Below are 24,505 nucleotides of genomic sequence, written 5' to 3'. Positions count from 1 at the left end.
ACACAGAAAAAAGTACTGCATATCGTGTTGATGTGAAGACGAAGCAGTAATTTATGAACTTGACTAGGCAGAGGGTAGGGGCTGATTGATCACTTAGTCTGTAATCTATTCACCAGCTCCAGTCCATCTGAAACACAAATGCAAATTACCTCTTCCCTTTTAATCCGACCTTGTGTTTCTCCCAGCCCTTCACTTGCTACCTTGTGCATGTAGGGCAGAGCTTAGACTCATCCATCTGGTGTGGAAAGCTCTAGTCTGATACCCAGACGCTGACCTGCTATGACAGTGGAATAAGGTTGTCCCCAAGAGCAAAACCGTGCAGCCAGGTTGCTTCACAGTGAGCTAGCACTTCACTGGTGTAGGTCTCCATACCTCCCTAAGCCCCTGTTTCTGCATCTGGAAAACAGAAATAGGGTTGTCCTGAGGATTCATTGAGTTGGTATTTGTAAAAGGCTTAGCAGTGACTGGCTCATAATCTATCACATAGAAAGTGCTTTATTAGCTTATGAAATAAAAACCCTTCCAGCCTGCCACTGACAGCATTTCCCTTTTGTGCTATACCCAGGGGCCTTCTCGAGAAGTTTCTTTCATTTCCCTGCATCCTTGCAGCTGTAACCCTCACCCCTGAACTGTTGTTGGCCCCCATTTCTACCTGCCCAAATCTTACTCATCCCTTTGTCCTGTTCCAGTGCATCTTCATCCACATACTCATTCACTCCTTTAACAGACGCTTACTGTGTGCCAGGCATGTTGTCTAAGAAGCTTCTGTTTCTGAGCTGGGCCTCGGCTGGCTGAAACTTGTCTCCTGCAGATGCCTGTGGCCAGTGCTGTGTAGTTTGATCTGTCCCAGAACACGAACTTAGGGAGAGTCGGGTGTGTATCAACAGGTGCTTATTATGTTTTATTTTGGAAAGAGTAGGCAAATGAGTACATGAAGGTGATGCTCTTTGGAAGTATTTATGTCATTCTGAGAAAGACAAGAGAATTAGGAAAGAGCAGTGGTGTGTCAGAGGGACAGGGAGAGGGAAAGGCATTTGAATGGGAAGATGGGGGAGGTAGGGTAGGAGGTCAGAGGACCACTTCCAAGTTTAAGAAAGGCAGGGGTTGGGATGGGAGAGGAGCTGCAGAACTTGAGGAAACATGACTTCCTTAAGTGGTAGAAAATGTGAAGTGAATTGGGTCTCAGTTTTCCTTTTCCTCTTTAGGAGGTTGGAACTGATTTTTTAAAAGAGTTGGGAGGAGGGAGGTGGGGCTTGGAGAAAGAAAGTGAAAATTGTTTTCTGAAGTCCTTTTTTCCAACAAAGGACAGCAAGTTCAGAGGGGAGGGCTGCCAAAGGCAACCAGTGGCAGCAGACTGGCTATTTTACCCTTGTCCTGGTCACTCTCCCGCACTCACCCACTCCTCCCCTCCCCTCCCCTCCTCCCTGGCTTTCTTTCTCTTTCTCGTATGAACGTTACAAGTCCATAGCTGAGTGAAATTAAACAAAACACAAAATAAGCAGATGATTTCAACCTGCAGTTATTTGCTGGGTTATAAAAATGATGTGTTTTAGATGTAAGTACCTGATCTCCTCCTCTGTTTTCCATCCCAGCCTTTTGCTTCTTCCACCCCTCCAATCTTCCACTCACTTTCTGACTCAACGCGGGAGAGGAGAATTGAGCAACACAACCAGATTTGGAGAAGAGAGCAGGGCAGCTTTCAAGAGCTGACTCTAGAGGGTTAGCGCAAATTAAATTCCTGGCCTTTTTCCTTTGGGTAGACTTTTCAGATTTAAAAAATTTTTTTTTCTTGTATTTACTGCTAAAGATGCTTTGTTGTGGAGGGCACAAAAGTTCATGCATTTGCTGAGTGACTGTGTTTGTAAGCCCTGAGGTCGCTTTGGGGAAATGCCAGAAATTGTAAATGGCTCAGTTCCCCTGTGCACACACCATGGGTGCATGGAGAGGCTGGTTTCTGGGGAAGGGGAGGGGCACAGCCGGAGGAGTGAACAGGTGTGCCAACAACGGACGGACTGTATACCTGGTGCCAGGCTGTAAAGTGACCAGTGCTGAGTTCTGAGCACGGTGGGAGGGCAGGGTGTTCTGTTGTGCCCCTGGGGCTTGCTTTGCTGGGGGTGGTATTGTTCTAGGTTGGGGGACACTGCTAGGACTTCAGTAAACAATGGAGCGAGTGACAGAGAGAGAGAAATGGCTCTTCAAGCCAAAGGGAACAGCAGAGGCATGAAAATATGTAGCACAATTGGGAGTGGCAGTTGGGTCTGGAAGGTGCAGGGAGCTGAGACATCTGTCTCTCATCGTAGAGGTCTCCAGGGCCCTTGAATGACATTTCGGGCTTTTTTTCCTGCAAGCAGTGGGGAGCTGTGACAGTTGGGTTTTGGAGAAGGGCTGTGATGGGGTTACCCTGGTGTGCGTGTCTGTGTTTTGTTCTGCTCCTACTTTTTAAATTTCAGAGACTTTTTAGGAACTGTTAGGCAGCCTTAACTCTGGGGAGGGTGCACTGCATGTGTTTCTGTGTCTTTTTCCCCACTCCCGCCAGGCACTGTTCCTTCTTATGGCTCTGGCAGTGAAGTGTGGCAGGGAGGCTGGGAGCAGCCCGGGAGAGCCCTCTGAGCAGACCGCGTGCCTGTTCCCCCCTGGGCCCCCTCCGCCCCTCTGCTGCCTCCTCACCACCCCCTCCCCCAGCAGAAGCACTCCCCTCCCTAAAATAAATAAACCAGTTGCTCCAAAGGTTCCAAGCACATTAGTCACATATCCCAGAAGTTTAATACAGAATTATTTTGACAGCGAGAACAAGAAGTGTTTTCTAGTTGAACGCACAGAACTTGCCTATTCCAACTGGGCTTTCTGCCGCACAGACAGATGATACGTTTTTTAGATGGATCGGCTGTGGTTGTGCAGTGCCGGAGACTGCGACACTTCCCTTGGATACATAACAAACTGCTCACTACCAAAAGTGGCTGGGAAGAAGATGTGAAACTGGAGAGGGAGGGACAGAGAGAGAGAGAGAGAGAGAGAGAGAGAGAGAAAGAGACAGAGAGAGAGAGAGGCTATGAATGGGAATGGGGAATAAAATCAAGTTCTAATTGTGAACATAACTTTCTCACTAATAACTTCCATGAGTCACGGAGAGATTTCTGTGTGTTTATTTATTTATTTGGCTGCCTCTGGAGCCGTGAAGTCCTGTTTTAAACCAGGGTTTATGCATGTTCTAAAAGATGAGGACGGATCAAGCTGTGGCAATGCGGTTGGCTCTCCAGGCATTCCAGTTGAGTAGCTCTTCCAGAAATATTTCTCCACAAATTTATTTAGCACTTCCTTTTTTTGTTACCAGGCAGATGAAAGAACCCTCCCTAAGACTTTCCCTAATCATTTGTGCACGGGGGCATGGAGACCCAGATGTGACTTCATTCCAGACCTGCCATACCCGCTCCTTCTAGGGCCTGCAGGCCTTCAGGAAGGGCCCTCCGTAGCTGTGCCCTCTGCAGTTTTGTGGCCTCTTCTGCTTGGTTTTTTTAATATATAATTCCCTTATTGTGAAGCCTTCCTCTCAAAGCATTTACTGGCTGTGTGGTCTTGCACACAAGATTCTTTGGGCCTCAGTGTTTTCAGATGTTTTTCTTTTGATCTAGGGGGCTTCTGCCCAGCGCCAAGTTGTCTGTTGAGAACTGCGTGGAACCCACTTTGAAAGTGACCATATTATAGGCACTTGATGGCCCCTTGAAGCCCTGATGAGCTGCAGTCTGCCTTCTTTAAGCCTTCTGCCTCTCCATCCGTCTTCCAAGGTTGAGAAAGTGGCTTCTGTACACATCAGGAAGATGGTCCCCACAGGAGGCCTGACTTTTGCTGGTGACTTGAATGGCTTTGATGGAGGTCTTTATGCTTGCTCACTTGGGGTAATTCTTCTCAGGGGGCTCCTCAGTGCCCAGGGCTCCCCAGGCCTCCAAATCTGTGTCTGGGATGCCAGGAACAGCCCTTTGCTTCTACTCATCCTTTTGGAGTGAGCATGTGAGCAGTCGTCTCAGGAAAGTCTGCCCCCTTGTTGGTGCCCTGGGACAATGGCCTATGCCTTAGGAGCATTTGTGGAAAGGACAACGTGCCATTCAAACTATTTTTAAAGTGTGTGTGTGTGCCTGTGTGTGTGTGTGTGTGTGCGTGTGTGTGAGTTCTGTAAGAGGGGAGACGCAGCATGGGCTGTCTCTCATTCCTCCACTGCTATTTATTCCTTGGTACCTGCATTCATGGATGCTCTGTTCACCCTTAAGGTTCTGACTTTTATGATCATACTTTCTATCTTCACATTGCAAGACAGTTTCTAAAAAAAGCTTTTCCCAGCTAAGATCTCACATGATCCTCAAACAACTCTGAGGCAAAGGAGACAGTAAGATTACACATGTATTCCCAAGTTCATGGCTAGGTTGAGAACTGGGAATTTGAGCTTTATGTTCACCGGCTCTTGCTGTTTCACCAACCTATTCATTCCCCTTCAGCAAGAATTATGAATGCCATTAACAAGTACAACTGACTAAGTGCTTAGTTATATGTCAAACACTACTAGGACGACACTTTATAAAAGGAACATTTAATCTTTTCAAGTACTGTACCTTGTACGCCTGCCTTGTCAGGTAGAAATGATTATGTCCAGTTTGCAGAAGAATAATTAAAGATATAGAGCAGAGCAATAACTTGCTTATGATTCTATTTCACAGAATTGATGGATCTCAGATTTTGATTGCAACTGCCTGCTTTCAGGGGCCTTTCCAATTTAGGATGTGACACTTGTGCATCCTCAGGCCTCTCTGAGACCTTTCAAAGCTAGCCTGTGGGTGGCCTCAGGGTACATACTGTTAAGGGTTAACGGATGGCTGTTTTCTCTCTTTGTTCTTCGAGGTCATAATGTCTTGATGCTCTTCCTCTGCTTCCTTTTCAGATCCAACGTATGTGAAATTATGACTTTCATCCCACTAAACTGTATGCCACTGGATAAGTCATGTTTATTCCTGGGAACTTGGTTTCCCCTTCTTTCAAAATAGTTATCCCTTCATGCTCAGTCTTCCTGTTTTCCTGTGTTTTACTTGTCTGGGAAAGGTGCATATTGAATTTTCTTTGCTTGGAATTACAGGTACTTAATAAATTCTTGTTTTAACATGAAATGACAACTGTAGAAATATTTCAAAGACATTTTCTGCCTCTGACATGCACTTTCCAAAAAATTTGAAAGTCAGACACCCTGTGAAGAAATAACTACATCATATCAAGACAGATGGTGCCTGATTCACATTCTGGTTGGCTATCTGGTTGTACCTTGTTTTTTTGGTATCTGTTTAGGTGTTTTTATCACTTAAATTAAACCAGTCCTTACCCCCTAGTACACAGGCATGCGTGCGCACACACATGCACACACACTTTTCTTGAGAATAAAAACTTGCCACTTTCTCCTCAAAATCTGGTTTACATACCTTTGGTTGAGCAAAAGAAAAATCTTCCTTTCCTTTCCACGTTCAGGGTGTGAATCAATTTTCCTTGCCTTTTGCATTTTAGTAAATGTTTCCTAGATGGATTTCATGGGTTTCCAGTAAAGACAAACAGCCCAGAAAGCAGATTGCATTCAAGCCCGAGGCCCCAGTTCTGTGACCCAGACATCAGAACTCAAAGCCATATATGGAGAAAAGAGGAACAGGCGAGAGAGCCAAGGGAGAATGCCAGACATACAGTGCATTCCTGAGAAATATGCATACTCAACTGACAAAATAGGACCCTTGTTGATTTCCGTGCTATGCAGAACATGAACTGTGAAGTTTTTGAGAAAGAAGCCAATGTTCCAAGCGTCTGCCACAAGGAACAGTTTATTTTCCCTTTTCTGTTCAGTTACATGTTGATTTAATTTGGAGTAAATGTTCAAGTCAGTGCTAGCATGGGATATGGACTAAGAAATTATTCTCACAGTCAGCAGACACAAGTTCTCTACCCAATTCACCCACCATCCAACTGTGAATCTCTGTCTGGTCTCTTTTTTTTTTTTGGTTTTCAATGGCAAAGTGGCAGGGTTGGATCTGATGATCTCCAAGATCTCTACTGTTTCTGTTTTCTTTGGTTCTAATTTTGCCTGAGATTTTCCAGTTCCTATGGAATTCCCTGCAGAAAGTGCTTTCTAATTCTCCCAAATACATTTTGTGGCTTGAACTTAAAAAGACAAAATAAATCCTGGTCTTGATTTTTTTTTCCTTTGTGATTTCCTTACATATTACATATTGGATACATTATTACATGTGCTTTACTTGGCAGATAACTTTCTGCTCAGGGTAGACATGAATGTATTTCCTTACATCTTCATGGTCTTCCTCCCATCCTTGTTGCTGGATTAGTAACGGGGATGTGACCATCGTGGAATTGCAAGAATAGATGACACTGAGGTTTTCAATGGCTTTGTTAGCTTTCTGCTTCTACTACACGTTGAACCTTTTCTGTGAGGAGATGGGGCCAGCAGGAGACATGTCCTGCAGCTTCCTCACACCTTAAGATATGAACTAGGCATGCAAAACTGAGGAATTGGTTTACCAGTCAGTAATTGGATGAGTCACTTGGCTGTCACAGACATTAAAAAGATTAAAAAGAAATAGAATTGCAAAACTCTGGCCCTAGAGTGGATTACAGTCATTTTCAGTCTGTGAGACAAGGCATGATTTTAAACGCCACTCTTTTGTCTTTTTAGGTTCTGCAGTCTATTGTCAACTGACTACGGTAACCTTATTACAAAAGTTTGTAATTTTCCACTCTTTTGGGGGAGAGTTCTAGCCAAAGCTGACCTCTTCCCTTTCCTTTCTAAAAGTATGATAGTTTTTTAGCTGAGGGAAAAGGGGATTCCTTCGTTTCTTGACAAAGCATCCTAGCCCTTGGGCTTTGATGTCTGGATGACAGCTGACATCCCAAGCTTGTGCACACTGAGTGATTGTGGAAAGTTACTGCTCTGTGACACCGTGGTGGCCTAGCACCATCAGTGCTGCGATGGGTCTTCATCCTCCCAGATGAGGATGAAGAACCGGACCCCCAGAGTCAGGCTCTGCCTTTCCTTTTTCCACTTATTCCCCTTTTCTCGAAGCTGGGGACAGCATAGCCACCAAGCCCTGGGAAGAGAAGGGAAGAGATGAACCCATCCTAAGCAGAGGGATTGTGCCAGAGAGAAAGAGCTGAGAGCTTTGTCTTCTGAGGACAGCTGTGCTTCATGCTTCTCTGTGACTGGGTGAAGATGCTTTTGGGGGGCCTTCGTTTTTGTCTGGCAAGTGGAAGTGCTAGTGGGCCCTGAAGCCCCCTGGCAGCTGTTAAAGCATGCATTTAAACTATTTCTAGACTGTTCTTCATGTTACATGTTGATCCTTGATATCCCTAGTGATACTGAGCAGATCTACTTGCTCAAAGTTCTGACCACGTGATTAAGCCCCTTTAACATCAAACAGAACAAAAAATGAATCTCCCCCTTGGGGTTGCTTGCTTGCAATACTATTAGTACCAAATTCTTTAGTGTAGCATTGACCTCCTTTCTCTACCTACATCCAGCTGATGGTCCTGGTTTTGGGGAAGCATTTGTTCCCGTTTGTGGCATTCACCTTTACTTTGAGATCTGCATGAGCCCTTGCTATTACAGAGGTAGGTGTGTGAGTAAAAGAGAAGAAATTGCACATGTTGGATCAGTGGGTCTGGAGTGGAATTGAGAATCAGCCAGGATTCTGGGGTTTTGTGCAAGAATCTACAAATAGTTCTGGGGAAGATTTAGGGACACTGAGTGAGTACAGTGCATCTTCTGCTTCAGCATAAATTTTAATGGTTACAAATGCTTGGCGCTATTATGAGAAAACCGCAGGAAAGACTAGTCCTGTAAACAGTAATAATTTATTGGCCATGACTAATCCTTTGGGGAGTATGATATGTGACGTCGTCTTATAAGGGCTTTACAGTGGACTAACCCCTTTCACACGCATTAGCAGCTCATCAGCTCTTTATAACAGGTCCATGAGGGTGGCAGGCTAAGGAATATCACCTGCATTTTACTAATGAGAAAAGTGGTGCTCAGGTAAAAAGAACAGGCCATGTAGTGAGGAGAGAGATTGTCTACTGCTTTTGGCCTGTGGTGGGTTTTCTTTTTTTGAAGCTTCAATTTAACTGGTAAAACAGAGCGAAAACACACACTGAGGCCCCACCCCGTACACACAACCAGAGGTGGTAGAGGTTGGTATTTAATTAACCGTGCAATGTATGAGCCATAATATTTGGTGAATCAGTCTTGGTGATTAATGGAGTGATATGTCAGTCAGTTCACTTTTACAGCTGAATTATCAACTAGGACGCTGCGATGGCTAACAGAATTGAGGATTTCTAGTTGCGGACTGCTTATTCATGCATGTGTATGTTCACTTAGTTAAGGCAATGAAGAACTAATCATTCTCGAGCATTTAATATGTGCCAGACTTCTCGCTAGGTGCTGGTCTGTACAAGTGAATCATAAACTGAGGGCCAGAAAGTACTTTTGAATATATTAAATCTCTCATCTCTCCTGTCATCCTTTAGTCTCTTTTCTTAAATTCCTGCTAGGTGATAAGTCCAACTGCACTTGACTTCTACATGAGGGTAAAGGGTATTTGTTCCAAAGGCCATAGCCTTCAGTGCCTACAGCTATACCCCAAAGTATTTGAAAATCTCCATCACTGGTGATTGATGATGCTATTAAATGACATTATGAAAACTAAACTCTTCTGTTGAATTTATGGTTTTTTTAGCATAAGTTTCTTGAGTTGCTTGTTTTCTCTCTCAGTCTCACAATTGTTCACTTTCATTTGTCTTAAAATTTCCTCTTATGTGTTTTGTGTCTTCCTAACTGCATTCTGGAAATTGAAAGTTGGGGAAGTAAGCTCATACTCTGTTCTTTCCCTGGGATTCCATTTTTGGCACTGGGGGTAAATGTATGTAATTGCCCAAATTTTGACTCATGTAGGAACAAGTTCTATGTTTCCTACCCATGATATGTGAAATCTATTTATACTTTCTTAGAGTCATGAAGGGGACCATAAAGGTCCTCCCAAATCACCCTAGACTGTAAATTCTGGGAAAACAAAAGCTGTGTCAAGTTTATTGCTGTGCCTGCTCCTACTGCAATTCCACGTACCTCACCCATTGCTAGGTGGCCTCAGCATAAGAGCGTTGAACTGAACTGGATTTGCTACTTTGTCCTTTTAAATTTTATCAGTGCATGTTAGTATTCCATGATGATGGGATTTATTTTGGGAAATTGGCACATGTTTTTAGCATAGCTTCATCAATTTCTTTTCTTTTTTTTGGTACCGGGGATCGAACTCGGGTCCTTGCACATGCGAGGCAGGAGGCGGAACCACTGAGCTAAATCCCCAGCCTCTTGCTTCATCAATCTCAATACCATTTCTTTCTCTTCTTTTCCGTTCTCCTTCTGCTTGTCCCCTTCTCCCTGCTCCTCTCTGCCCCTGTTCAGCTTGTGCAGTCATTGGGAGGAGAAGGGTGGACCATCAGGTGCCATGAGCGAGTGAATCATGGGGTTTGCTGTCCTCCACCAGGGCTTTAGCTGCGTTTAGATTGAGGAATGCTGAGTAACTGATAAAAACTGACTCCAAAGCACTCTGGAGATAGAAAGTGCTTCATAAGTAATAAATAATAATGGCTTCTCAAGATGAGACACAGGCACGGAAAGAAGTGCCGACCTTGCAGGCTCTAGGAACTTCTGATGAGCCCTATGGTAGAAGCGTGATTAGTTGAGGAGTGACTCCTGTCATCATTTTGTGATGAACCCTTCCCCATCAAAGCGCTGTATGTTTCTCTGCATTTACTTTTTGAATTATCTAGGAATTAATCCTTCCGATTATAATTAGGAGTCTTACTGAGGGAACACCATGAAAAGTGACAGGCAGTCCTTCCAAGGAAGACTAATTCGGTGCTGGAATTCAGTCCTTTGTGGAACCCATCCTCATCCCCAAGAGCCTTCAATTGTCACCCCTCTTTTGGTTCCAGAGCACATGGTAGCCTTAAGAGGCAGGTGTCGTGCACCTTTTTCTAAAAGAGACAGGGCTGGCTGGGGCCCTTCTGGGTTTGGACCATCAGGGTTGGCTGTATAGGACTCCCTGCAAGGTTCCCCAGAGAGACCCGGCTTTTCCTCTTGAGATTTCACTGGGGAAATTGCCTGCCTTCCCTTTGTTCCTGGGTGTGGGTTGGTGTGATTCACGATGGGTGAGTGAATGGAGGCTGCCCACCAGGTGCCTTGCACTGTGTTTTCACCTCTGTTATCTCCTGATTAAAGCAAGTAAATGGCAGCATTGACAGACTCTTGCTCTTCATTTGATGACTTTAACGGCCTTTTTCCTCTTCATAATAGGGGTCCACTCTAGCAAGACATTATTCATGCAGTGAATGAATATTTATTGAGCACCTGCCATACTCCAGGAATTTTACAGGTGCTGATCTAATATTTGAAAAATTAGCGGAAGTATAAATGATATGTCAGAAGTACATTTAAGGTAATGTACCCAAAAAACACAATAGTTCTTTCATTCTGGCCTTTCTTCTTCCTTCTCTTCTCTCTCCAGTCTTTTATTTTTTTCCCCACCTCAATACTCTTTACTTCCCTGCGTTACCAAGACACGAGTATTTTCTTCATTGCTTCCTTATTGTGTTTCCTTGTGCTTTTTACCTGATGATGGAGCCATTGGAGCTGATGCTTTCTTACCTCCAGCTTCGTGCTCCTTAGCTGCTCCCTTGCTCCAGGTGTGGGGTGGTATGTAGCTGCTGTGTTGTGAATCAGAGGACGGCGTTTGCAGGAGGAAGTGGCTGGTGGCCCTGGTACTTAGAGGATCCATCCAGGACCAGAGCATTGTCAAGGTTCCTCTGAAGAAGTGGAAGTGACTCAGCACACTGTCAACTCAAAGTGGCTTCTCTCAGGTCTTCCTAGATTCTCCTATCCTGCTTAATTTTTATGTGCATCTAGCCCAGTGGAGTTGCTCAGTATATTTTAGTTCTTTTCCCTTCTCTGATGTCTCATAACTCTTTATCTGGGCCAGATTTAATAGAACTTAACACTAATTAATAATAAATAATGAGAACTTAATGAGACAATAAAACTTACTTAATTTCATGATTATTGTACCCATTTCTCAACCTCCCGAGGAGGTATGAGCCGTGTCTATGTGTGTGAGAGGGTGTGGAAGGAGCACTTTCACACACATGGCAAGGAGGGCATTTTCTTCCTCTGAAAGTTAGTTCTTTGTGTTGAGATGAGAGTCTTGGAGCCACACTGGACACTCAGTCCTAGATTTCCGTGGCTCAGTTGCAGAAAACTGACCTTCATATTGACCAAGTGATTGGCTGTTCCTCTCCTCATATTTCCTCTAAAGCCTGAGGTTTGCAGGTGCTGGACCACCCTGAGATATTTTTATCTACCCTACATTAGGTATTTGGGAAGAGGGCAGTGAAGATTCCTTAGTTAGAAACAAGGCCCAACTTGTGGGAAAAATATATTCTTCTCCATTCTCACGATCTAGATCTCTAACTTCATGTGTTCGTGGGCTGGATTCTAGCTGCCACCTCTCTTTAGATGATACATGGATGGCATGATAATTCACATTTATTACACACGAATATTATGTGCCAGGCCTTGGGTAAATTTCTTTTTATTTGGCATTTCATGTAATCCTCGAAGCCAGCAGTGTGGACACTACTTCTCCATCCCGAGGAGTGATGGACAGATTAGAGATGTGTATGTGCCATTTATCCAGGGTTGCACAACTTGTAAGGGAAGGTCAGGTTTAGCAGCTGATTCTCTCTGGCAGCATCTTTTGATTTTGTGTATATATATATATATATATATATATATATATATATATATATATATATTATCTTCACCTCTGGCTTCTTTACCTGCCCATCTCAGTCTACTTTGCTTGGTGTAGGTTCTTACCCAGAAATGAAGTCGAGGGATGGCATGGATGTCTGGAAGGAGTGCTCTACCTTCACTTCTTCCTGTGGCACCTGTAGCCAGAGCCCTTCCTTGTGTACCATAGGCTTCTAACCTCAGATCAGAAATGGGTTCTCAAGGCTGCATTCAGAGACAGACATCTTCTGATGACCTCATTGTTTTTCATGGGTTACTTGCTTTATCACAGGGTAGAGACAGCCTGACATTTGCTTTCCTGACTACAGTGTAGAGATGTGCACAGAGCCGTTTAATTCAGTGCTTCTTTTCTGCATGTCTGTCATAACATGCACAGTATGTTCCCAGAAGGTCTGGAGTCACTCTGAAAAATCTGGGAACAGCTAAGGAAGGAGAGGGGCATGACCTTTGCGTCTTCTGCTATGTGGTGGTGGAGGCTGTCTAGGGAAGCCTATCCTGCTTGAAACTGTCACATTCTCCAGAGAGCTGCCTCAGCCTCAGCACGGGGCACTTATTATTGGTGCTTAGCATTTTTGTATTACTTTACATTTGCAAAGTGCTTCCCAGTGATTTATTAGCTGTTCTTGTTTTTAAAAGCCCCTGGAGATAAGTTGATATTCAGCCTTTCGAGAATGTAAATGCATAGAGAAGGCTCATCTCATCAGATATTGTTGGATCTATGTTCAGGACTTTGACCTCCTATGATAAGGCCATTTGGGGTCACTGTCTCAGGTGGAATAGTAGAAATCAAGGGGCCTTAACTTCAACTCCCAGAGTCTCTAAGGCAGGGGTGGAATGATTGTGGTTATTGGAGGAAATGGGATAGAAGCCGTTATCAGAAGAGTCTGATTCCAGTCCTTACTCTGCAGCTGACCAGCCTGATTGACCTTGAGGAGTTGACTTTGCCTGCTTATGTCTCAGAATCACTCTTTGGTAAAACAAAAGTTATCTCTAAAGTTACTTTAAGGCTGACATGATTAAATATAATCCAGTGACTTTGGACTTTTCTGGAACCCCTTGTCTGGCTAATGAATTACATAACACGGAACACGGGTCTAGACTTAAGCCATTAGGACATATATTCAAAAGGTGCTCACCTTTCTGTTTCAGGGATTCAAGGATTGACAGTGACATGCCTTCAGCTTCTTTTTAAGAAGCATACAGTCTCATTTACTATAAAACTGCGATAGTAGACTTGCTAGAGGAAAATCAGACTGGAGCCAAGACCATCAATTCTGTATCTTATGGGTGTTATAGAAAGTAATTAGCGGGCTTGATTATCTCACTGGTTCAACACACGTTTTAGGGATGTGATGTAATGTGAGGAAACATCGAGTTGTCAGATTTTAGAGTTATATCAAATTTATTCTTGCAGGAAAAGTCTAGTTGTCCTGGCAACCTGAAATTGATTTTCTTTTTGCTCTTGTCAGCTGAAACTGGTCCCCTTTGAATCACTCCTCTAATTTAATATAGAGAACTGTATGCCCCCCCCCCCCCCGTGACTGGATTGTTCTTAATGACAGGTAACTCTGGCAAATGGTTCCTCTCTTCTTTCTGCCTGAGCCAGAAGCTATAGTTTATTGCTGCTTTCACCCTGTGTTGTTCTCTTTGTGGTTATTTATCTGTCTGTGGAGTTAGGTGTAGAAGGAAAGTGGCATTCAATTAATTAAGAGTTTAATCAGGCCTCCAGAATGGTGATGTCATTGGCAGCCAATCAGAGCCTTTCATTTTCAGTTACCTCTTGGGCATGGGCAGGATTAGAATGCACTCCAGAGGTGGTAGTTCTTTTGTGGGTTTACCTAGCAGTTTTGTAACCTGGGGTGGGTGATGAAATGGCCTGGAAGACAGACAGAAAACAGGCTTGCTTTCTGCCTCTGTGTTATCTCCTTCAGGGGAGGGGCTGGCCTGCAAGAGGCAGAATGAACATCGTTAGCAAGAAATTGATGCCCATCAGACATGAATAAGTGGTGAGAGAGCTCTTCGCTTTGTGTAGAGATCACAAAACTTGTAGGCCACAGGTACTGCAACTCAGGATGGAGAAGAGAACTTCTGATAAGGAACTGCTATCAGCAATTTTGAGGAAACCTGGAAATCAGCAGAAATGCCAGAAGTGAGGAGATGAGGAAATAGATATCACTTCTCCAAAAAACAGGTATCCGGAGTCTAGAATCTGCTGACTCCATGGTGATTCCTGCTACGAGTCTATGCTGGCTCATTAGGCAGATGATTTATGAGTCTTTGCAAGGAAGTAGTGTTCACCAGGAGCCAGAACAGGGTCATTTAGTCATTTCCCTTCTTGTTTGGATTGACCAGCTGGTGGATGAGAATATGACAGACATGGCGTAGAGTTTAAGGCTTTGGGTTTAAGTCACGAGGTTAGATTGGGTTTAAATCTAGGGTCTTCTGCTTTGTAGCCACATAACCTTAGCCAAGTTGCTTAATTTCTGTGACTTAGCTTCCTTCTCTGAAAAAAGGCTAATAACAGGATTAACAAAGGTTTCTGTGAAGCCTAAATGAAATAATATATGGGAAGTGCTTATGACAATAACTTGCACCTGTTAAACATTTAATAAATATTGCTATCATTGTTATTCGTAAGAAGACACTTGGGTATAGTAGACCATTTAAAATATTTTATGTAATCACAGGTAAGGTGGAAATGTGTAAATAGTACTGTGAAATAGGCAGTGAATGAGTTTATGTGTCCATGTACAAACGTGCATCTTGATGGAGAAAAACCCCAAATCATTGCAAGTTTGAAGATTCGGGACAAGGAGAATTTGTGGACAGTTTTTCAACTTTCTAAACCTCTATCTAATGTTTTTCCTATGAAATATCATAATTAACAATTTGCCTGTGTCTAGTTTTTTCCAGAACATTCATTTTCTTATAAATATGAGGTATTTTTTGTTTAAAATGCTTCAGAGGTTGTTTATATAAAATTTGCACCCTTTATTATTTCATAAAATATCGTGACTACCAAAGTTAAAACAGTTACTTGGAGCTACAGTACACTGTGGTACCCTGTTTGACCTATACATAGCCATCCTTATCAGAGTGGTACCTGTAATGTTTTCCTTTCTCACTACAATCTTTTGTAACTTTTCTTTAATCTTTCCTCTGTATCTTTTTTATTGTCCCTCCCCTCCCTTTCTCATCTATTCCCTTTCTTCTCTGTCTACCTTCTAAACTTTCTTTATTATATTTTTAGTCTCCTGTCCATATCTTTTCATTTTTATTTTTTGAGATGGGGTCTTACTATATTGCCTGTCTGGCCTTGAACCTGCGATCCTTTTGTCTCAGTGCCCACACCCCTGCCCTCTGCATAGCTGGAATTCCATGTGTGTCACCAATGCTCAGTTTTTACCCTTAGCTTCACCTGGGTCTCAGTAACCAGACACTTGCGTGATGTTGAGGGCCCTTGGACAGGCGGACTCTGGCTTTCTCCTACCTCTGATCTGTCAGGTCTGTAACTGAGTGGGACTGTTTCCCGCTTTTTAGCACTGGAAGTTGTGATGATGTCATCGAGCCCCAGGGGGCCACAGAGGGGTATAAGTAACTCAAGTCTCATGCAGTTTCCTGAATACAGGCTGAGAGGAGGTTGGCTTGCAAGCACATGTTTATCTCCTTGGGCTGCTGGATGGGCAGTCTGCATTTTGGGGTGTGGTCGGGGTGGGGGTCTGAGAGCAGTGAGCTCAGAATTGCTGACCTGGGACTTGGATTGTGTTTCCTTGGTCTCCTAGTGTCCCTGACATGTGGGATCATCCTGATTGCGACCCTGTCCTTCTGACTCAGGCCTCTGTCTTCCTTCACCCTGCTCCACCCTCCCCACCCGTGTTCATCTCATGAGAAGGCCATCCTGCCTCACCATGTCTGCCAGCTGGCTCCCTCTAGGAACAGTTCCCATTCCCCCTTCTCAGAAACATCAGCTTCCCCATTCGGACTCCCCCAATCTCCCAACCATGACCCACTTTGTACCCTCAGGGCCACTTTCCTATAGCTCCCTGTGTTTAGGTGGCTGGTGGCTCAGAGCCTTTAGATCCTGGCTCAGTGGCTGGCGATTAAGGCGTGCTGTGACTATTAAATTGAATTATTGAGGTGGCCTGAGGTGTGGAAGGTTAACTACTGCTCATTTTGGTTTAGGAGCCAAACTGTCATGAGCAGCTATCGGCTTTTTCGCAGCTCCTCCTTAATCCTGTGGAGGGAGAGGTAGTGTCTACTTAAGATGCTGGTGGCACTCTTGGTGATGTGAGATCAGAGTGTATCATCCCTTCTTATCCCTCAGGTTCCTGGGGTATCAACTCTTCCACCAAAGAGCTTAGCTTTTAGAGAGAGGAAGTGGTTTACATGGCGACCTCCAAATTCCTGACTTTGATTAGTAATCTTGAAGAAAACTTTGCAGTTGCCTGTGCTACAAGGAAGGCAGACACACCAAGGTGCTGGTTTTGTGAAATTGAGTACAGTTCCAGCTTTGGTTTATGACTCTGACCTTTGGGAATCGTCCAGGGTTGGACTGTTCACATGATGTACTTGATAAATCCACTTCCTACCAGCACTACTGGGATCTTAATACGATTGCTGCTTGTGAAACACATTTCCCAGACTTGCAGATGAATGTGGCTTCCAGTGATTCATACAGATAAAAATCCTTTATGTTTAAAATGCTTGAGATAAGAGATATAGGTGGAAAGAATGGATGAAGTAGAGGAGACAAAGGCCACCCGTAGGACACTTGACCTCCATTTCTAAATCTATAAGAGATGTGCATGACATCTGGCTTAGCTTTCAGATCTGAAATGGGGACATCTATAGCAATTAAGGGTCATTATATAAGTCAGCTGAGCTTATTCAGGAAAAGTGTCTAGTAGAACACCCACTCTTTCAACAATGGAGTATCCTGGAGAAGTTGCGTAGACTTTCTGTGGGACTGAGCTCCAACAGCTGCTTGAATTGGAATGATTCACCTGACTTCAGTGAGACTGAGTTACTAAATACACCTTGCATGCTTGGTGATAGAGACTAGAGAATATTTATAAAGGCCCAGTGCAGTGATGTTTCTCAGCACCTCTCCACCCTAAAGAGCCTGCTCCTCTGGAGTTGGGGCTCTGTTTAACATAGAGGTGTTGACACAATTTCTCCTCTGTGGCCATATTGGCCTCTGGATACTGGTTCCTCTTTGAAAACCAGACTTGTAGACCCTCCAGTATGGAAATGCTGATTTTTAAGAGAGTACTAACCAAAGCATGCACAGATAGATGCAGCTAGTGTGGCAGAGGTTTTGTCTGGAGCTTTCAGATGAGCTGCTTAAGAGCTGGCAGTGGAGAAAGATGCTTTGGAGGGCAAGGTTGATACTGGTGATGGAGAGATGAGCGAGAGCTTCCCAAGGTGGTAGTGAGCAGGCCTAATACAGGACAGCAGCAGGTGCTGGCAGAGAGGGGCTGGTAGGCAGTGTAGGCAGAAGGACAGTATGGGATGCAGAGGATCGAAGGCAGAGATAGAGAGTTCAAGTTTAAACGGGGAATACAGAGCCTGGAGACGCTGCAGATCCCAGCAGGTAGCCGTGGGAAGAAAATGAGAAGGGCAAGGGCTCTCTGCAGTCACAGTCCCACTAAGTAGAATGAAGGGTGGCCTGAGGCATGTGTGCGTGTGTGAATGTGCATCCACCCAGGTACAGGTACATGTGTGCATGAGCATGGATTGGTAGCAAGACCAAAGAGTTTGGGGACTTACCCAAAGCCATACAGCCAGGAAACATCTTTCATTTGAGAACAACACTAAGTTTGGTAATGACTGCGAGTGAGTGACAGAAATGGGCAGGGGGAACATGGAGCCCCATTTCCTGCCCTCCAGAGCAGGTAATGAGTAGGAGTTTTAAGTTTCACTGTTTGATAGCATCACCTCCTCTGCTTTCCCAGAAATTATTCCTCGAAGTATGACTCGAATCGTTCCTGTGTTGGGAGATGTCTCAGTTCAGAGCTGACTTTCTGCTCTGGTTGTTTACTAAGAAATGTTAACCCTAGCAATTCAGAAGTGGCATAATCAGGTGGAAAAAAAGCGAGGGTGTGGAGTCAGAGGGCCTGCGAGTGAGTTAGGGAGCTGGTTCTGGAGAGCTGTGTAAGTAGGCAAGTGAGCTTGTCCCTGGTAAATTGGAGAAGAGTGATTTCTGCACAAAGAGTGTGCTGTGACAGTGCTTTGCAGTTGTCGTGCTGGGCAGAGTATAATAAAGGTAAGAGACAACAGGGACTTGGGTCCCATTTCCACATTCTGAAGCAGTCCAAGGAGGGAGTGAATTGGTCAGCACCGGCGAGATGCACACGTCTCTGTTACTGTGGCATCTTCTCCGGGGTGTGTGTGTGTGTGCGTGTGTGTGGTGTTTTAGAATGCTGTGGTTAACAATCCTAGCATCTGTGACTTCGTGGTTCTCCCCTGGCCTGTGCAAGCATGACAGCTATGGGATCAGTCACTTTAGGCTCAATCACTTCCTAGCTCACTGTATTATCCTGGGAGAATTTTTAAATTTATACACCTTCATGTTTCCAGACCAAGTGCAAACTAGGGACAAAAATAAACAACTTTGCCTGTATGGTGGCAGGTGAAGACCTTTTGTAAGCTGTATTGAGCTCCTTGTAATTTTGGATCCATTTTTTTTTAATCTCCCTGTTGCTAGTGGCTAAAGGGCCTCTCAGAGTTTAAAAAGATCCACTGGTTCAGGAGGGGAAATAGAAGCTTATAGAGGAAATGACTTTCCAAGAGCCTTTCGGTGAATTGGAATCCTAAGATCCATGCCCAGCTTTGTCACAATATGTCAAATCCCACTTTTCAGCATGAACCTGATTTTCCTCTGCCTAGAACAATCATGGAGGAAAACAGGAACATCTGGAAGGGATGTCACCTCTCATGATTTTTGAAGAGGGTGGGAAAAATCTTTCTGGTGAGAGTTGCTACAGGTATGGCGGCTCTCCTTCCATCCCCTCTCTTCCAATGGTGACTTGTTCCTTGGGTATTTATTTGGGTTTTGAATGAGTCAACCTACTTGTGACCCAGAGAACCAGCGTGCTGGAGTTCATCAGAAAACAAAGCAGCTCATCCTGACCCCAGAGCCCATTTACTCTGCACGGGTGAGAAAGTCCTGTCTGATCTTCAGTTTATCTATGGTAACTTTTGGGGAACAACTATGAACAACTTTTGGAGTAATTTTTCTCTTCCTGCTTTATAGGATTGGTATGGAAATCAAAAAGAGCACTTTCTTTGTTGGTAAATAATATTGCAATATTTAGATTCCTTGACTTTATCATTTAAAATGTGCACTTGACTTCTCCATTCCCTTCCCAAAGAAAAGGTATGGATGCTGATAAAGAGAAGCAGTTTAACTCCTGAGGGCAGTTGGCAAGGGGCTGTTTTTACTTGGTGTCTAAGTTCCCCGGATTTAAACCCGGACCAGTTCAAATGCAGATTGAGAATGCAGAGTGAGACGAAAGAAATCATGAAGTCCAAGCACAAGTTCAGGAACCTCAGGTTCCCAGCAGCCTCACATCCATCTGAACTTCTAATAATCAATTCTTCATTGAGCCCTACTTCCTCATTGCAGCCCCTGTAGATGTGTTTGTCTCAGGGACTTAGTCCTTGGGTTTCAGAAGGGCCCCATGTAAGAAACTGAGGTCTGGCAAGGTCGCGCACACTGAGGAAATGACAGAATCCACACGAGAAGCCAAGTCTGGATTCTCAATTCACTGCTCTTCCTGACATATCACCACTCTTCCCTCCTGTCAGGTGAAGAGCGAAGCCAGATGGTTTGACAAATGGTTCTTGTTGCTGTCAAATCTGCCTTCTTGTTCTGCTCTGACAGACAGTTCTTACCTTCTCTTTCTTTCTTGGGGGAGGGGTGAAGAGGTGGGTGGTAAGAGAGGGAGTGGGGTAGACGAAGAGGAAAACACGTTTCATTGCCCGATGCTTTCTGCGGTAGAGATGGCCGATAAGCTCTTGTTGCTCTGGCGAGAAACAAAGTGAAGGCAACGAGTAATCGTCACCTTGAATTTAAAGCACACAGAGGCCTAGAAATGGCGGGCTATGTTAGCAGGCAACATTGATTTCATATATATTCATCTTTACAAAAAACATGTTTAGGATGCCATATCCATAAATACTAATAAGACTGTCTGATTCCAATTTTCAGGTGAGATTAGCATTTTATTGAGTATTTTAACTGTCAGATTCAATACTTGATGTACCATCCTCCCCGGCTTATTAGCATAATTGCTGTGCTTAAGCAACAATAAAAAATTCAGCAGTAAAATAGCAGTTAGTGCAGGCAATTTGTTATCAAAAGCTTTTACTTAAGGACAGCTCCATCCTGCATTTATTAGCAAGTTAGGGTTATAATTTATTTTTATTTGGAAAAACAAAGGGAAAAAGATTTTTTTTTTTTTGTTTTGAAAATAATAGAGAAATTAGAAAGCATTGCCTCCCCGGAAACCTGTGCCCATCCCTTGTTCCTGCCCTGAAAGCAGGCAGGCCCTGATGGAAGTAGATTCCACTCGAGGCTCCTTGGCTCCGACACAGTCACTCTCCTAGGTATGGGAACAAGCGAGTGGTAATGTCCCTTTGGGTTTGTACAGACATCTCTAAAACAGCTTCAGATCTCTGTTGTTGCTTACATCTCCAGTTCTGTGAGGTCTCCATTCTTAGAAACTAACAACTGAACTAAAATGACTTGTTCCAGAAGCAGCAGCCGGGTGGCACAGCCAAGCTACCGGAGCTCATCCTGTCCCACCTCCTGTCCCACCTCAGCATTGTGCAGCTGCCCGGAACTCCAGGAGGCACCGGGCTCCTGCCTGTGGTGGTGGAAGGATTTCCACCTGGCTTTTCACGTAAACTCAGACACGCACTGTATACATGTGCGTACACATACACACCTGCACACACATATGTAAGTCTATGTACGTAATTTATGTCCACATACACAGTCACACACATATATTTTTTCTTAAAATTTAATTTAGTGTTTAGTTACGTGATTTATTTCCTTTGGCACCCTGGTTGCAGCAATTCAGCCGCATGAATTTCTCCTGGCAGCAATTGTCCTCCATCTCTTGCCTTTAAAATGACTCTCTGTCTCTATCGCTTCCCCTCCCACCCCTCATGCCTGAATCTAAATAGTACTTGTGATTCTCATCTGTGAAGGACCTGCTATGATAGAAATGATTTCATAAGTAATGTGTCAGTCTTTGCAGAGAACACTGTAGAGAAGTTTGAAATTGTGGAAATTGGGATATCATTTTTTTTTTTTAAGAAATGTTTCAGAAAGAAATAGAACATTAAATTTAGACTTCTTGTGTTTTAGGACTTCAATTATGGGTAATAATATTCAAGTTGAAGATGAATTTAGGGTGAAGATGGACAATTGAGGGCTCCTAAATTTTGAGAGAGTTTTTTTTCGTAGCATCTTAAATTTTATTTCCTCAGTAAGTTCAGAGAAAGATCATATAATGATTGTTGTTGAACACCTCTAACTTGTAAGGGTCTGTACGGGCCATGGTGGAGTTTTCGGACTGAACCAGAGAAGACTCTGAGACTCAAGACATGTTTAAACTACTTGAGAAGATATTAATAATAAATTACCATTTTTCTTTTAGCAGCTATTATAGGATAGAAACTCTGGTAAGAATTTTTCCTATGTCATTTAATTTTCATATCCCATTCAATTATTCATTGAATAAACATTTATGGAACATTTATTATGGGTCAGACACTATTGTATTTTGTATATACCATCTCATTTATTATCTCGAAGAATCCTAAGAGAGAGTGGCAGGTACTGCTATTGTTCTCATTGTTTTTATAAGGAAACCAAGGCATAGAGAGGGTCAATAACTTCTTTAAGTCACACAGCTGGTTAGTAATAGAGCTATTTTTGTCTTCCAAACATGCATTCTTTCCACTGCACAATCTGACAAAAAAATGAACAAGGTAGATGGGGAGGACAGACTGTGCTGTCAATGACTGGAAGCTGGCAGATCCTGTCAGAGCCTGGATGTTTACAAAGAACACCAAACTTGAAACTGGACAGGTGTTCAAATCCTAGAATTCTTCTTGGTGTTTGTAAAAGCCTCAGTTAAAAGACTTCTTAGTATTTCAGTATCCTCCTTTGAATTAGGGATAATAAAATCTCTCCCCCAGTGTCACTGTACAAATAAATTTGACAGTGTATTTGACAACCTTCAGAAGGACCTGCTTCCCGGTGGATATTCAGGCCAACTTGGACGTGCCTAGGAACGGGCCATTTGCTGCCCTGGTTAGGGACAGCCACATAAGCCATATTTCCTGGATTTAAAGCTATGACCCCACGCGATACCATATGATCTTGGACAAATAACTTTGTCTCTTTGTGCGTCAGTTTCCTCATGTGTCATTCGACTTACTTCATACTATTGTTATGAGATTAAGTAGGTTAAAATGTATGGAATAATGTGTGCACGCTCCATAGCAAGCTTCTAAGAGTGTTGGGTCTTACTGTTGGGTCCTACTCTGTGTGTTGTATTTCATCTACAACGATGAAAGAGGACAGGTACAAAGTGAACACTTTAGGTCCATTTAGAATCCCTGCTGATTTACTGAGGAGCAATGAACAAGTGCAGCCTAAGATACAGGAGTTGCGTTTACATAGCCACTACAGATGTTGTAAGAGTTGTTGGCTTCTCTGCCTCTGACCTTTGCTTAACTGCATAAGGGGGTTGGGAGAGTAAACTTGAGAGGATAAAGAAATGTGGGGGGCATGGAATGCGCTTGCATTCTGGGTAAACTCGCTGGCAGGAAGGTGCTGTGGGGCCACCAATGGTCAGTTTGCTGGACAAAGCCTCAGCGTGGCATTTCTTTTATGTCTGCATGTGTCTGGGTCCTGTCCTCAAAGTTGTTTCCCATTTCTTTCCTGTTTAGACACGATTGCTGTAGCGGGCCGCCTTTTCCTTGGATCCTTGGTGGTTGGAGCTTCGGCGTGGCTATCACTTCTTCCAAGGTAATCCATTTTAACTTACATATCTTTCCTACGTGCAAAGAGTCGGAGTGCACCAAAGATGTTTAATTCTAAAGATATGTTGCTGAGATGAGCTCTCAGATGGAGAATTCTTCAGGATCTTGGGCTTTATTGGGGTTATTCACCATCAATTACTTTTACAAAAATGAATGTGAAACTTCCAGGAATTGGTAGTGTGGATTTGGAGGCCTTTCTTTAGCCTATTCAAAACAGAAACGGAAAGAAAAAAAGTATTTGTTCATGTCATCCAAAAATGTCTTATTAAAAGAAAGAACATTAAGATGATACCATTCGTTGCACAAGGGGGTTTTTGATTATCAAAGCACCTTAACACACATTTTCTTCTGTGTGCCTTCTAGTAACCCTGTGAGATGGGGAAGGCAGGTTTCACCACCATCTGTCTTCTACAGATGCTGTGACTGAGGCTCAGAATGGTGAAGTGAGTTTTCTTACAGCAGTGATGGATTCGAACCCAGAACATTTAACTTGGGGATGCTTTCTGCTTTACCACCCCGATTTGAGTGTAATGAGGTCATTCTTACCAAGTACTACCTAGGTTATACGGATTTAAAAATGCTTGCTTTTATTTTCCTTCTTAAAATAAATTGTTTAAAAGCAGCTATCATTTGACATTAACTCCTTTCTACCAAAGTATAAACAGCCGTGAATCTCCAGAACTTTTAAACCAGCATGTGTTTGTCAAACACTCAAAATGTCAAAGTATTTCCTGAAACTTGCTTTAATGAACAGAGAGGTGAAGGTAACATTCCTTTTTTGCATGAGGTAATTAGGAAACAGGATGTTTCAAACTTGCTATATGAATTTAAAGAGGAGCACTTGTACTGATGGTAAAAACTGGATGGGCACATTACTGAGAGTTTCACGCTGGCAGAAATTTTAAGGGAAAGAAGTTCTCATTAAGCATATTAGCTATTTTAAGTTTGCTTGAGAATGTAATCTGTTTCATAAGTTGAATCCAGGGAGGTCTTTATCTCTACACACCAAAAAAAGAAAAAAAAATCCAAAACAATAAGAACAATAAAACCCCCAAACAGAAGCATAATTTAACCATCTAGTTCCAACTGTAAAATCCCTTTATCCCTTTATCTGAGAGCCTGGGTGTGTCTTCAGAATACAAAAGAGAGGAAATGAAATATCTCTTGAGCTTCTTAATGACTTAGTGTCTGCACAGTCCTTGCTTGCAAGATACAGGATTGGATACTCTTTAGCAAATGTCTTTGGGTCCCTCAGACACCTGGCATCTAATAAGCCCAGTGCTGTTTTAGCCTCCTGTGCCAGTGTGTATGGGTTAGGTGACAAGTGTTTTAGAAATTTACGTCCTCCCTGCACGCTACATGATTCTCAGGTGGTAGCATCAAGTGCCTTGCTAGCTCCCTGAAAGCCAGTGTCTTGAACAGCCTGCCTTGGAAGGAGGCAGAATGTGTTTCTGTTTGTACAGCTCACTCCCTTGAGCCCTGCACTTCCCACCTTTGATGGTTTCCCTTGAGATCTGCATCGCCTAGTAATGTCACCTTGTA

At 43.4% G+C, this 24,505-nt stretch overlaps 1 protein-coding gene across 20 annotated transcripts in view; it reads left to right on the top strand.

Annotated features, from left to right (window-relative positions):
* Positions 1-24,505, top strand: part of Lpp (LIM domain containing preferred translocation partner in lipoma) — an 847,859-nt gene that overhangs the window by 89,573 nt on the left and 733,781 nt on the right. For 17 of the 20 annotated variants that reach the window (XR_015441150.1, XR_015441149.1, XR_015441148.1 and 14 more), the window contains one exon: positions 22,871-22,949. The gene's annotated coding sequence lies outside the window, so the exon portion shown is untranslated. Of the gene's footprint in view, positions 1-22,664; positions 22,772-22,870; positions 22,950-24,505 lie in introns of those variants that run through there. The other 3 variants (XM_004834797.4, XM_087187011.1, XM_087187013.1) reach the window with 2 other exon arrangements.

This window comes from Heterocephalus glaber, unplaced genomic scaffold (genome assembly GCF_053883595.1).
Source record: "Heterocephalus glaber isolate CG9 unplaced genomic scaffold, H.glaber_assembly_v1.0 deba00001504, whole genome shotgun sequence".
Classification (NCBI taxonomy): domain Eukaryota; kingdom Metazoa; phylum Chordata; class Mammalia; order Rodentia; family Bathyergidae; genus Heterocephalus; species Heterocephalus glaber.
The sequence above is the reverse complement of the archived record's forward strand: the minus strand, read 5'-3'. Positions and strand labels throughout refer to the sequence as shown.